We start from the raw sequence: 13,915 nt of genomic DNA, 5'->3' as shown, positions 1-13,915 counted from the left end.
ATCTGAGTTCAAATCCCAGCACCCCTGCAAAAAGCTAGGCATGTCCTTGTGTACACCTGTCACCATGGCAAAGGAAACAGGAGGATGGCTGGGCTTGCTGGCCATCTGCCTAGCTCCAGGTTCAGTGAGGGACCCTGCCTCAAAAGAAAAGGTCAAAAGTCATACAGCAGGACATCTGATATGTCCTTCTTAGGCCTCTACACATACAGAGACGAGTGCATACATATACATGAGCATGAGGGTATGCATGCACACACAATCGCCCACACCTACACCCAGGAAAATACAGAGAGTAGATACAACTTTTCACTGTTCAAAGGAGCTCAGAATGCAAAGCTTTTTGCCCCAGGACAGAGTGACAGAATTAACCTAAAGAGATCAGAACTTCCCAATAACCATAGTCTATGCCAAAGATACAATGTAGGTGAAATTCTAGTTACCTGCTCAATGTACAGATGAGTGCTTAGAAACAAACCAGAGCACAGGCCTAGAAGCATCCTGCTTGGTTCCCTTTTGCTCTGCTGGCACATCTTTCTGGTGAGATGAACATCTGGGTCGGAATAGCAAAGCAATAAGGAAACCCACGTCCGGAGAGAGCCAAGGAAGCTTGCAATTTGCAAAGGTGTTAAGTTCAGGAGCTGTTGGGAGCGAAGGGAATGTGTGGGACTTGGGCAGACTCAAAGAAAACACAACTTCGCGCCAGAGACCATTTCTCTGGCAAGTCTGGGGCCCTGGGTTTAGTCTCCAGGATTTGGGATGGGGGAGCAGACCTGTGGTCAGGGCAAGAACAAGGGAGCAAAGCTGTGTACACAGGAGGGTTCTTAAGCTCAGAGCCAGCCTGCAACTGAAGAACAGCCTTGGAAGAAAGTGAGTGTGCAGTAGAGGTCGGCACTTTGACCTGGACAATAGCTGAAGTCTGGTCCAGCTTCAGGAAGCTAGACTCCAGGATTTTAGAACCCAGCTCCAAATCTCCCTGCCCCCAATATTACCCCACATCACTGGGTGTGGTTGGAGAAAAGCATGTGGGAGAAGGGTTTTCCATGGGAAGAGCAGAGGGTAGGGAGAAGGCAAGATCGTTCAGAATCTCAAAACACTTGGAAACGGACACAGGACTGATCGCAAGAGCGATGGGAACCTTCTAGGGCAAGGATGTAAGTGGCCTGATGTTTAAGAGTGGCCATTCTGGCTGTCATGTTGAGACCAAACTGGGAAGGTAAATCAGGGAACAGTTGAAGAGTTTGCTGTGCTCACCAAAGTTGAGGCAGATGGGGCTAGGGGTGTTAAAGGCAGGGGTTGTGTGTGTGTGTGTTGGAGGGAGACAGGTGTCGTGAGCCCACAATCCCAGGAGAAGAAACTGAAGATCTTGCCTGAGCAACTGCATGGGCGAAGGCTAGGCCCCAGGGCATAAAGAGGGGTAAGGCTGGACCTATCACTGGAATAGAGCTATGAAGAACTTCAAAAGCAAGGTTGGGATTTAGAGCTTTCCCCTGTCTGAGTTGGGGCACCATCAAAGGCGTTTTTATTTATTTCTTCATCAAAGAGCCTTGAGCAAGAGGATCTGACACTGCGGTTAGATTTATGTGTTCATCAGATCCCCGTGGCAGCTGGTGTGGAGGACGGATTGAAGGGGCGAGACCCACCGGTGGCAGGAAGATGCATTCAGGAGGAGGCTGCCATAATGGTCTACACGAAAGGTGGTGAGGCCCCAAGGGGGACCCGCCATCCTGGCACCCTGGGGGTGGCTGGGCCCCTGCTTGTCCCAGGTTTGTCCTCTTCATGGGGCCCTGGGCAGCTGCAGAGGGCTCGAGTGGGCCCCAGCTCTGATGCTCTGAGCAGAAAATAGGATGAGGGCAGCCAAAAGGCATCAGGGCTGTTTATCCGGAGAAGAGATGCCTCAGCATGGATTTATGGCTGAAAGGTTACTGGGGGGGAGGAAGTGGGGAACCAGCTGTCCCCCATCCCCATAAAAAAACTATGTAAGGGACTGTGGACCCATCTTCAGCAAGAGGGGTGAGGGTGGACACATGATGTCCTGCCAGCATCAGAGGATGAAGGGACGCTGTACAAATCAACTCTCATTAAAGTCAGGGAAACTGAGGCACAGAAGGAGAGGCAGGTCTTTGTGCTACTGTCACCCAGCAGTCTAACCTCAAGCTTCTAATAAAGAATCTAAAGAATGAATAGCTCTCAGAGCATTTCTGAGGATCCTTCAAATCTTGTCAGTAAGAATTGGGGATGTTGTCACCCCAGTAAAAGAAAAAAGTGCATGTGCAGGTGTGTGGTGCTAAGGGTCTCTAACTCCAGCACAGTTCCGGGTTCTGATCTGCTCATCTGTGAGTTCAACCTTGGCTGTAGTTCCACAAAGTCTTTATCTTGTTCTCTCTCTCTCTCTCTGGCCCCAGCAGCAATCTGACCCTTTTGGACAGAGGATGAGAAGACTTAGTATCTTTCAAGGGTCTTGGTCTTTCCATGTTACCTGTTCCTCTCTGCCCTCTGAGGACATTCTCCTGGCCTTTGCCTCTGTCTCCCTAAGGCTCAGCTGAGCCTGTTCCACCGCCCACCCCCAGGGGCCCTCACTGGTTGAGTGGCTTAATGTAGACAAAGCTGGGCCCTGGGCCCAGGCTGGAACAGGTGTCAGCTGCTGTGCATCTATCTATAGCTCTCTTGTCCTTCAATTGTTCCCAGCTTCAAACAATGGCTGGTCCCTGGATTACAGACACCCCCACCAGGCCTGCTGAAGTGGATCCCGGAGGGAATGAGAGGAGGGCCCCTTGGGGCTACACGGTGACCTCAGAGGTGGCTATCTCTGTCTGGACCCTGATCTTCCATCTTTCACTTGAGTTCTAAGAGTGCCTAGCTCCAAGACTGGAGAGCAGGAGGACTCATGTGTAAGGGAACGTGGGTACGTCTGAACAGCAGACTTGAACATGTCCTGAGACGTGGGCTTCTCTCTCTCTAGCCTTAGCTGATAGGCAGTGCTCGGGTGCCAGTCCCAGGAGGGCAAAGACCTGGTCTTTTATACAGTCTAGTAAATCCCAGTTCAGCTGGGCACCTGGTAACTGTGCAGTATGTATTTCTTACCTTAGAAAGAGAGAAGAAGGCTTATAGTACAGGGTATGACTCAAACTTAAGAGGAAGAACACCTTGGGTTTGAATCCTGTCTCCATCAGTTACCATCTTGAAAATTCAGTTAAGCCTGTAACAGTAAACAGAATAGCAACGCTGTAGATCCTGAAGCACCTGCAGTGCTGAGACTAGTACTTAGTCTTGGTGGCCTCTTGGTGTATTATTAAGACAGAGCATTAAGGAAAGTGAGGAGCTGGGGATATGCTCTGTGGGAGAGCGCCTGCTTAGCATGCACAGGCCCTAGGCTCTATCCCCAACACTGGGAAAAACAATGAAAGGATGTAGAGACAGAAACAGGCTGTGTGTGTCAGGGAGGCTGGTGTCCGTGGCTTTATCTGTGGATAGACTAGTCCCTCAGGTGCTGATGAAGACCGTTGGTGGGAACAGGGATAGAAACTGGTTTATTTCATTTTTAATACCTTTTGAATTTTAAATCATGTGTGTATATTATAAAGGCCATCTTAAAGCAGTTACTATGTAAATAAATGCCCTACAATGTGGAAGGGGAGCTGGGTGAGGACTAGCCTTTGCACTAGCAACCTGGTCTGAGCCCCGGGGGGAACCAACTTTCCTCCAGTCCAGAGGTGGACAAGTATGTCCACTCAGAACCTTCCCAGAGCAAAGAGTAAGCCAGAGGGGAGATCCCAGCCTCCATGCCAAGCCCAGGGATGGACAGGGAGGCAGAGGCCCCTGTTTTCCTCCCTAGCACTAGCCTCTGATCTTTACCTCAGACTATTCTTAGAAGGCAGATAAAGCCAGCAGTTGCTGCTGCTCATATCAGCTTCCAGCCCAAGGGGCCCAATCCTGGGAACTACCGATCCACGAGAGGCCCAATTCTGACCCCACCCCTGTGCATCTGACATCCCCGCTAGGTATGTACATCCTGCTGGCTCTACCTCTAACCTGCTTTACTCAAAATATGCAGACATCTCTGAGGGCCTGGGTAATAGGTCCCTTGGTCACTCCCCTTGCCCATCAGCTGGAAGCAATAAAGGCTAAAGAATGCCCCCAAAGTAGTTCTATCCCGAGCGTACACTGATCTACACAGCTTGGCCCAACACTAGGCTCCAAAACACAGTAAGAAAATGAATGAAGGGCTAGGGACATGGGGTAGCCAGAGATTCTGGGAGAAGGAGGAGCAGCAACAGCATCAGGAGGGGGCGGGGGGGGCAGGGCAGAGGGGGAGGGAAGAAACCAGTAATAGGTGGTTTGAGGAAGAGGGTCACTGACCAATTTCCCATGTGACCTTACACAAGACAATCTTAGAGTTCCAATTTCCATAGTGAAGTGGGCATAACTTTATATGTACTGAGTTGTTGTGAGTATTCAATTAGTCTGGGCCCATGTCTGTGATGCAGTATGCAGGATGCTGACACAGCATCTGCTCCTGCAGAGCAGGCAACACTTTTTTTTTTTTTTGTTTGTTTGTTTGTTTTTTGAGACAGGGTTTCTCTGTATAGCTCTGGCTGTCCTGGAACTCACTCTGTAGATCAGGCTGGCCTCGAACTCAGAAATCTGCCTGCCTCTGCCTCCCAAGTGCTGGGATTAAAGACATGCGCCACCACCGCCCGGAGCAACACTTCTTTTTAATCTGAGTATCTGCAAGGGTTACTTTGTGAAAAGTTAGGCCTCCTTCAAATCTTTGTTCTGTCACTTAGAACACCTCGCTTTACCTCTGATCTTCATGTTCCTTCTCTGAAAAACAAATATACACAGAGAACCCAACTTAAGTTGCTGTGGAGAGGTAGCCAGACAGTGCTTACACTGGGGTGGGACTGGCGGAGACTGGCTCTGGCTGTGGATATTGAGGATCTGTGGGAGGGAAACCTTGAGTCTGCCACTTTGAGGACAGAACTTAGGATGGTGCCTAGGTCAGTCAACATTTTGCAAGAGTGGTCCTAAAGGGCCTAACACATGAGAGGGAAGTCCTAGGATCTTACAGGACCACACAGCAGCCTAAATCCTGTCCAGGCCCCTGCCTTGGGTCTTGGGACCAGGATGACTTGTTCAGACCGGGTCAGCTGCTTATTTAATTCAAGATCAGCACTGTCTGACACCTCCAGGCTAGGACTTGGCCCAAAACTAAGGTTCCTCAAACTGGTGAGAGAGGCAACACCAAGATAGTTACTAATAAGTGATCCAGGGTTAGCCAGGAAGAGAGACTTAGCCCCATCTGGTGGAGTGAGGATGAAGAAAGAACAGCCATTCATCCATCCATTCTCTGTAAAAGGCCAAGCAGGAGTGGATGGGGTGGGCAAGCTGTGGCTATGCCCTTGTTCTGTGCTCAGGATCAGTGCGTTCAGGAGCTGAGGAGCAGAAAGACTCTCAAACTGGGAACCCCAGCCGATGGTGCTGCAGCCTTACCCTGAGTATCTAGAGGGTGACGCTACCTCAGACTCACATCTCTCATGAAGCTGGACTTCATCAGCTCAAGGACAGGAGTCCTCAAGCATAGCTCTCCGAGTTTTTATGGCTTAAATTTATTTTTCTATTTTTGAATATTTTTCTGTAGCGATGGGGGTTGAAGCCAGGCTCTGGCATATGGTAACCAAGCCATCTGCCCCTGAACTACACTTACTCCCTGCTGGAGTATATTTCTTAATTTTTTATTTTGTTTTTTGTATAATTACATGCAGCTGTTAAAGAATACAGAATGTCGATGGGTGGTGGTGGCGCACGCCTTTAATCCCAGCGCTTGGGAGGCAGAGGCAGGCAGATTTCTGAGTTCAAGGCCAGCCTAGTCTACAGAGTGAGTTCCTGGGACAGCCAGGGCTACACAGAGAAACCCTGTCTCAAAAAACCAACCAACCAACCAACCAAACAAACAAATAAAAAAGAATACAGAATGTCAGTTGTGGCCGTTCATGACTGTGGTCCTAGCCCTTAGGAGACTGGAACAAAAGGACTGCAATGGGTTTGAGGCTATTGTGTGCAACATTGTGAATTTCAGGCCAGCTTGAGACACATTGCCTTATCTAAGCATTAATATGAGATATGATCGTCTCATTTAAATTTTCCTAGCAACTTTTTGTTTATTCAATGTCTCACTATTAATCATAGGCCTGGAAGTCAAGAGTTCCACCTGCCTCTAAAGATCCATCTGGAATTAAATGTGTGCACCACCACACCTGGCATGTACTCAGAAATTTTAATTTATGACACTAGTTGCCAGGCTTGTTTATCAGATCTTCCCTAGAAGATCAGGTCAATCTTAAGATCTTGGAACAAGCAGAGCTCAGGCTGGGTCACCAGCATCTGGCGCAGGCCTGGGAGCCAACGGGAGCTGAATGGCCACGTCCACTGGAGTATAGCAGCTACTTCCAAGAATCATCTTCTCTATGGACCCCTCGTTACTTTCCCCACTGAGGCCTCCCCTCTAGGTCCAGCAAAAGATTGACGCCTGCTTCTCCTCAACCCCAGCCCAGGCAAGCTTCCTCTTCTTTGTTCTTTTGAGCCAGGCTAACAATACAGTCCTGGAGTCTGGCTGTCTGTGTGTAAACCCCAATTAACTGTCTCTGAGACAGCAGCTGTTCCCTGAGGAATTAAATAAGATAATGCACACCTTTTAACAAGAACAAACAGAATGCCAACTTGTCACTCATAAGTATCCAATGTGAGATAAATACTTTTCTTATTACTACCATCTCTATTTCGGGAGAATAAGAAAAGAAACACAACTCACCATTGCAGAGATCTCAGAAGGGAAAGGACTTGCCGAGGACTGTGGGTGCCTCAGGCATCTCCTTGGTTTGCTCCTTGGTTTCACAGTCTTGGTGGCCCCTTCTCTCCGAGCAAGTTCAAGGAGATGGGGCTTTAGCTTCCTTCCACCATAGGTTTCAAAGTGACAACAGCCCTTTCCCTGCAGGGTCAACACCTTCTTTAATATTTCCTCGCTCCACTGTCTCCCTCTGCATGGGCAAGACTCTAGACACAGAGCCCTGCTAAGCTCCAGCCACAGCAGTGTAAAGTGTTCCTTCCTCATTGGCTTCTCAGCAGTCATGTAACTAACCATGCAGGTATAATGGAAACCAGCTATTAATCTGGGAAGCCACAGTGAGCTGTTACTCCTCACCCAGTAAATTAGAAAATAATAAGTAATAATAGTAATATAATAATAATAAACAATGGAAAATTCTAAGTCCTGGTGTCCTAGTTAGCTTCTCTGTTGCTGTGGTAAACACTTACCAAAAGCTACTTGGAAGGAAAGGGTTTATTTGGTTTACCTGTCACTGTCCACTGAAGGAAGTCAAGGTGGGAACTCACACAGAGCAGGAGCCTGGTGGCAGATGATGCAGAGGATATTCAGGGGTGCCACTTACTGGCTTGCTCCTCATGGTTTACTTAGCCTGTTTTCATACTGCACTGAGGACCACCAGCCTCGGGACCCCACCACTCACAATGGGCAGGGCCTATCCTCATCAATTACTAATAAAGAAAATGCCCTACAGACTGGCCTACAGCCTGATTTTATGGGAACAGTTTCTTAATTGAGGCTTCCTCCTCTGCAGTGACTCTAGCCGGTGTCAAGTTGATGGTACACAGTTCATCATTAATGGAAGCCTAGCCAGGAACTGAAATAGAGACCACAGAAGAACCCTGCTCCCTTCCAGGAGAAAGTTCAGGTACCTTTCCAACATAGTCATAGACTGCCTAGAGATGGTACTGCCCACAGCGGGCTGGACATAGACTGCCTAGGGATGGTACTGCCCACAGCGGGCTGGACATAGACTGCCTAGGGATGGTACTGCCCACAGTGGGCTGGACCAATTAGCAATCAAGAAAATGCCCGGCAGACATGCCCACAGCCTTCTGACAGAGGCAACTCTTCAGCTACTGTTCCCTCTCCCCAGGTGCCAAGTTGGCAACCAAGGTTAGCAAGACACTGGGTGAGGATGCAAAATAAAGGTAAGGCTGATTTATTGCTGGAAGAAGTGAAACTCAGTAAAAAAACAAAAACAAAAACAAAAACAAACCCACTAGAGAGAAAACAAATTGGTGTCATCTAATAAAGGTGAATCTGCTCTTTAACATATTAGGAAGATAATGGAACACTTAGCAAGAGTGTGTTCCACTTGTAATAGAAAACTACTACAGTCAACTCTAAGTAGTATTCACTGGAAAACGAGACAGAAAAAGTGTGGCATGTATCATCATTCAGGGCCCCCCACTTCTGTAGTCCTAACTGTTCTAGACCAGGCTGGCTTCCAACTCACAGAGCTCTGCTTGCCTCTGCCTCCTGACTGTTGGGACTAAAAGCTTGTGCCTGGCATACTTATTTATATCAGAGACAGGATCTTAAAGTGTTATCAAGACAGGCATCAAACTCTCTTGGCAAACTGGGCAAGACTTTAAGTTATAGCAATTCTCCTGCCTCAGCTTCTAAAGTACTAGGACTATGGGTGAGGGCTACCATTTCCGGCTAAACCGTGGTATTTTAGTGCAATGAAACCCACAGGCAGTCAAAAGGACCGAGCGGAAGTGACCTCATTAAAGTGAACGGCTCCCGGACAGAACGCTGGATGAGAAGAGCAAGCTGCACGCGAACACGTGCGACACGTCACCACACAAGGTCTGAATCCCACGAGAGAACAGTGCCACACGTGGGTTAGAAGCATCCACTGAAATGCATAGGACTTCTATCATATGGTATTAAAAGTTAAACCAAATAAATGAGTCAAATACTTAAACCTAAGACCTAAAACAATGAAACTCTTAGAAGAAAACCCAGGAGAACTCATGGGGAATCTTAGATTCAGTGATGTCTTCTTAGAGACAGTGGTCCAGGGGGCATCATGGCCCATGCCAGTAACCACAGCACTCAGTGTCAGGCAGGCCTGCAACTGTGAGGCCAGCCTGGGCTAACACAGCAAAAACTATTCTCAACCCAGGTGTGCTGATGCACACCTTTAATTCCAGCAGATTCGGGGCAAAGACAGGTAGATCTCGGTGAGTTTGAAGCCAGCCTGGTCTACAAAGCAAGCTCCAGGATAGTCAGGGCTCTGCTATCACAGAGCCCCGTCTTAAAAGAACAGCTAGCCAAACAACAACAACAATATTCTTAAAATAATAGAGACAACAGTCAAAATGCAATCGACCAAAGAGAGAGCATAAGTGCATCTTAAAAACCAAAAGTTTGTTTAAAACCATTTGTCCTTCAAAAGGCAGTATGAAAATATTGAAAAGCTACACGCTAGAAGAAACTGTTGGCAAAACATCAATCTAGTAAAGGTCTAGTGTCTGAAATATATAAAGAGCTCTTACCACTCAACAGAGAGAAATAGTTATATATTCCAAAGATCACCAGAGTGAGCAAAATGTAGAAAAGTGGTTTTCGTGTTTGTTTGTGTGTGTGTGTATGTATGCATTCATGTGTCGTTGGGAATGTGTCACAGTGTGTCAGACTGTAACTCCAGTATTGGTCCTTATTTTCCACCTTGTTTGAGGGGTCTCCTGTTTGCCACTGGACATTCCAGGCTAGCTGGACCCTGAACTTGGTGTAATTCTCCTGTCTCTGCCTCCTAGCTAGACTCAGGAGCACTGGGATTGTGATGCTACTACTCCTGGCTTTACATGGGTTCTGGGATTTGAACTCAGACCCTCACCTTTGCATAGTGAGATTTGCATAAGTGCTTCACCCACTGAGCCATCTTCCCAGGATGTTCTTTATGTGTTTAGCCAAGGTCTCATTTTGTAGCCCAGAATTCATGGGAATGCTCCTGCCTCAGCTTCCTAGGTGTGAGCCACTGTACCTGGTGCAAGTTTGTCTTTGAGCACTATCTCAGTCTAGAGAAACAGACAAACTCAGAAACTCACCACTTCCTTTGTCCTTTGATTAGCTTCTCCTAGTTATTAATGATGGAGAATGCTCATTGGTCTTTGTTTCTCCTGGTAATGACTTTGTTCAGATCTTTTGCTTATGTGCACAGAGTCCAGAAGAGGGTACCAGAGCCACAGGTAGCTGTGAGCTGACCATGTGGGTGCTGAGAACCCAACTCATCTTCTGGAAGAGCAGCAGCAAGTGCTGTTAATCCACTGAGCTTCTCTCGAGTCCTATCTTTTGTTCATTTTTAAGTGGGCAGGGTGTGCACACCTGCAGTCTCAGCACTTGGGAGGTGGAGGCAGGAGGATCAAGAGGTCACGGTCACCTTCCCTTAACAACATAGAGTTGGAGGCCAGCCTGAGCTACATGACCCAAAGAAAGGACCCACAACAAAGATACTGTTTCACTGGCCTAAGATGACTATAATCAGACAGACAGGGACTAGTGAAGACCAGAGCGCATACACTGCTGACATTTGGGAAAATGATTGGCAATTCCTTAAAGGGTTTAACTGACAGTTAAGATGACTCAGCAGTCTGTCTCTTTGGCATCTCCTCAAGTGGAATAAAATGAAATGTTCATACAGATGTGGACGTGCGTGTTAGCAACATTCAGAAAAGCAAAAACTGAAAAGAGGCACATACCTTTAATCCCAGAACCTGGAAGGCAAAGGCAGGCAGATCTCTGTGAGTTTGAGGCCAGCCTGGACTACATAGTAAATTCCAGGCTAGCCAAGGCTATATAAAGAGACTCTGTCTTCAGGGAATAAAGTTGTTTACAGAGGGGAAATAGCTCACATGGCTTAAGCCAATAAACAAAATGGTATAATTACAAATGTGAGTATTCAGCTTAAAGGAATGGAGTTGCTGTTCTTCGTGTTGCCTCCTTGTGTGTACCATGTATGTATCTGGTGCCTGACAAGGCTATAAAAGGGTGTAGAGTTCTCTGGAAATGGAATTAGCTAACTTGTTTTTCTCTGGGAACGGAACAGGGTCTTCTGTAAGAGCAGCCAGTGCTCTTACCCTCAAGTCATCTCCCCAGCCCTAGGGACAAACCTCTGGTTCAGCTACATCATGCCAGCCAAGTCAAAGTCACAAAGCCCATACATGATGCTTCCATTTGTATGAAATGTTCAGAATACAAGCAAACATAAAGAGAGTTCATTTTTAAAAAAAATTTACTACATTTATTTAGTTGTATTTGTGCACATGCAGAAATCAGAGCACACGTGTGGGAGGGAGTCAGTTCTCTCCTTCCACCATGCAGGACCTAGGGACTGAACTCAGGAACCTTCCTTCTGGCCCAGTCCTCTCTCCTCTCTGGGATTTTCTTTGCTTGTAAGCGAAATAAGAGCTGGACCAGTCTTTGTGATAGATCTTTGAGGATCCTGGAGCTTAGAAGTAGCAACCTGGCCAGGAAGTGATAGCACATGCCTTTAATCCCAGCACTTGGGAGGCAGAGGCAGGCAGATTTCTGAGTTCCAGCCCAGCCTGGTCTACAGAGTTCTAGGACAGCCAGGGCTACACAGAAAGCTCTGTTTTGAAAAACAAATGAAAGAGGAAGAGAAGGAGGAAGAAGAGAAAGAAGAAGAGGAAGAGGAGGAGGAGGAGAAAGAAGAGGGGGTGGAGTAGCTGCTGCTGCTTCCCCAGTGCATGTCAACAATGAGAGCCCTAGAGCAGTGGTTCTCAGCCTTTCTAATGCTGTGACCCTTTAATACCGTTCCTTGTGTTGTTATGACCCCAACCATAAAATTATTTTCTTTGCTACTTCATGACTGTGATTTTGCTACTGTTGTAAGCCATAATGTAAATATCTGTATGCTCTGATGGTCTTAGGCAACCCCTGTGAAATGGTAATTCAGATCCCCAAAGAGGTCAATGGCTCACAGATTGAGAGCCAGTTCTGGTCTTAACAGCAACTGCAAGTGGGCCAACAACAGAGTGCAGCTTCTCTATGTCTTTCAGTAGAATAAGAACAGTAAGGTCTCCATCCCAGGACGGCTGTGGGCTGTAAGTGAGATAGCACATGTAAAGTGTCAGGGAGAGGTCTGGCACACAGTAAATCCTCAGCACATGCAAGAGCCCCATTTTAACTCCACAGGCATTTCCTGAGCAGCAAGTCTGGGCTAGGCCTTTGCTAGAGGCTGGAAGGCAGAGGAATTCCATGTTGAATAGCTGAAGCATTGGCCCCCAGCCAGGTGGAGAGGTAGACAGACTCATAAACTTTAGGGCCAGGTGGGACAATGTCACGGCTAAAAAGAGACATCAGCCTTGTGCCTTGTGCAATGCAGATCTTGGGACAGTGGGAGGTGTCCCAATCAAATACCAGACCAAAGCTGGGTTGCTGTGATCGTACAAGTCAAGGCAGGAAGATCAGGAGTTCAAGGGCATCTTCGGTTCTATAATAAAAATGCACGAGACTTTGCCTCAACCTCACTCTTGATAAAGCTGAGACTTAGAGAGAGGCCCTCAGGGGGCAAACACAGAGCACAGAGTTAAAGGCAACTTTGCCTGTCTTTTTCTGCCTAACTCAAATGTTCCCAACAAACCCTTCAACATAGACTGCCACGGGTTCAACAGTCAGCCCAGGGAAGCCTGACCTCACCCCAAAGTGTAGGAAGAGGGTCAGTGGCTGAGAGTATAAGTGCCAAGCTGTGTGACCTCAAGGAAACCAGGGCATCTCTTCAGGCCTCTACTTCCCCAGCTGTAAAATGGAGACCATAGCAGTCCTGGGCTCACAGCAACAGCTGTGGTGAGAAGGAGCTAGCCTAGTTCCTAGCGCTTGTGACCAGTTCAATAAAGAACAGTTACTAGTAAGGAAAAAATACAGTCCACTTTGGAAGCCAGGCTGTGGGAGTCACCAAGGTCAGAGAGCTTGCTTTAATCACAGTGCTAAGTTATGCAGTCAGGATTTGGACGCACATCTTCAATACCAAAGGCTCCCAACAGCTTCATTTCCCTCTGCAGAATCTTTGGTAGGTTTTTGGTGTCTAGTATGTGAATAGCAATGGCACGGGGCCAGAAAAGCCGTGGGCAAATTATCTCATCCAGGGTTTTTTGTTGGCGATGCAATCTATGGAGATGCAGCCTGGATGGCCTCATGACCCTCCTACTTCAGCTCCCGCCCCCCCAAGGTGCTGCAGTTACAGACGTGTCACTATGGCCAGCTTTTATTTATTTTATTTTTTTGGTTTTTTTGAGACAGGGTTTCTCTGTGTAGCCCTGGCTGTCCAGGTGTAAAGCCGGGCTTCTTATCAGATCCAGGGCTTCACGCATGCCAGCAAATATTCTACGGATTGAGCTGAGTTGAACCTCAGCCCTAAAGGAACAAAGCAGTTGACGGAGATGAGATTTCCTCTGAAAGGCTGTGCAAGGAGTCAAGGGGATCCTGTGAGGAGCAACTGAGATACCGTCAAGTTTTCACTAATGTCGGCAGCCACCTTTCCTCCAAGGCTGTTTCAATTATCTATCACATACTGAAGATCATCCTTGCAGGAACCATCCCAGGGTCTGTGGCAGCGGCAGCGGTTTTCAACCACATTTGCCTGTACCTAACAGATAGAATGGTGTCTTTTTTCTCTCTGCCAAATCTCCAGCCTCAAGGTTTCTCCCTGAGACCAGCTCTCTCTCTCTCTTTTTTTTTCCTTCTGGTTTTTCGAGACAGGGTTTCTCTGTGTAGCCCTGTCCCTGAACTCACTCTGTAGACCAGGCTGGCTGAGGCCAGCTCTTAACAGCCTGCCCCACACTCTAGAGCCCGCCTTTTATTTACACCAAACGAACTAGGAGTTTACTATCCTAGTCATAATTCCCTAGGGGTTGGTTAGATACAGTTCATTCATTTAAAGAAAATTTTTATAAGAAAGGAAAATTTTTATCAGGTACCTCAGATTTTGAATCAACCTCTCACAGTAGAGGGAAAAGAAAGTTAAATTAGTGTAGGTTGCCAGAATATGAGGGGTCTGTATAGAGG

At 47.4% G+C, this 13,915-nt stretch overlaps 1 long non-coding RNA gene across 1 annotated transcript; it reads right to left on the bottom strand.

The window, feature by feature from the left end:
- Positions 1 to 468: 468 nt before the first annotated feature.
- Positions 469 to 6,961, bottom strand: LOC143441208 (uncharacterized). Its single transcript, XR_013108436.1, has 3 exons — positions 6,809 to 6,961; positions 3,082 to 3,196; positions 469 to 638 (listed from the first exon to the last, which is right to left on the bottom strand). It is a non-coding gene; the product is annotated as an uncharacterized LOC143441208 (long non-coding RNA).
- Between the last annotated feature and the right edge of the window lie 6,954 nt (positions 6,962 to 13,915).

This window comes from Arvicanthis niloticus, chromosome 2 (genome assembly GCF_011762505.2).
Source record: "Arvicanthis niloticus isolate mArvNil1 chromosome 2, mArvNil1.pat.X, whole genome shotgun sequence".
Lineage (NCBI taxonomy): Eukaryota > Metazoa > Chordata > Mammalia > Rodentia > Muridae > Arvicanthis > Arvicanthis niloticus.
This window is presented reverse-complemented; position numbering and strand designations above follow the sequence as displayed.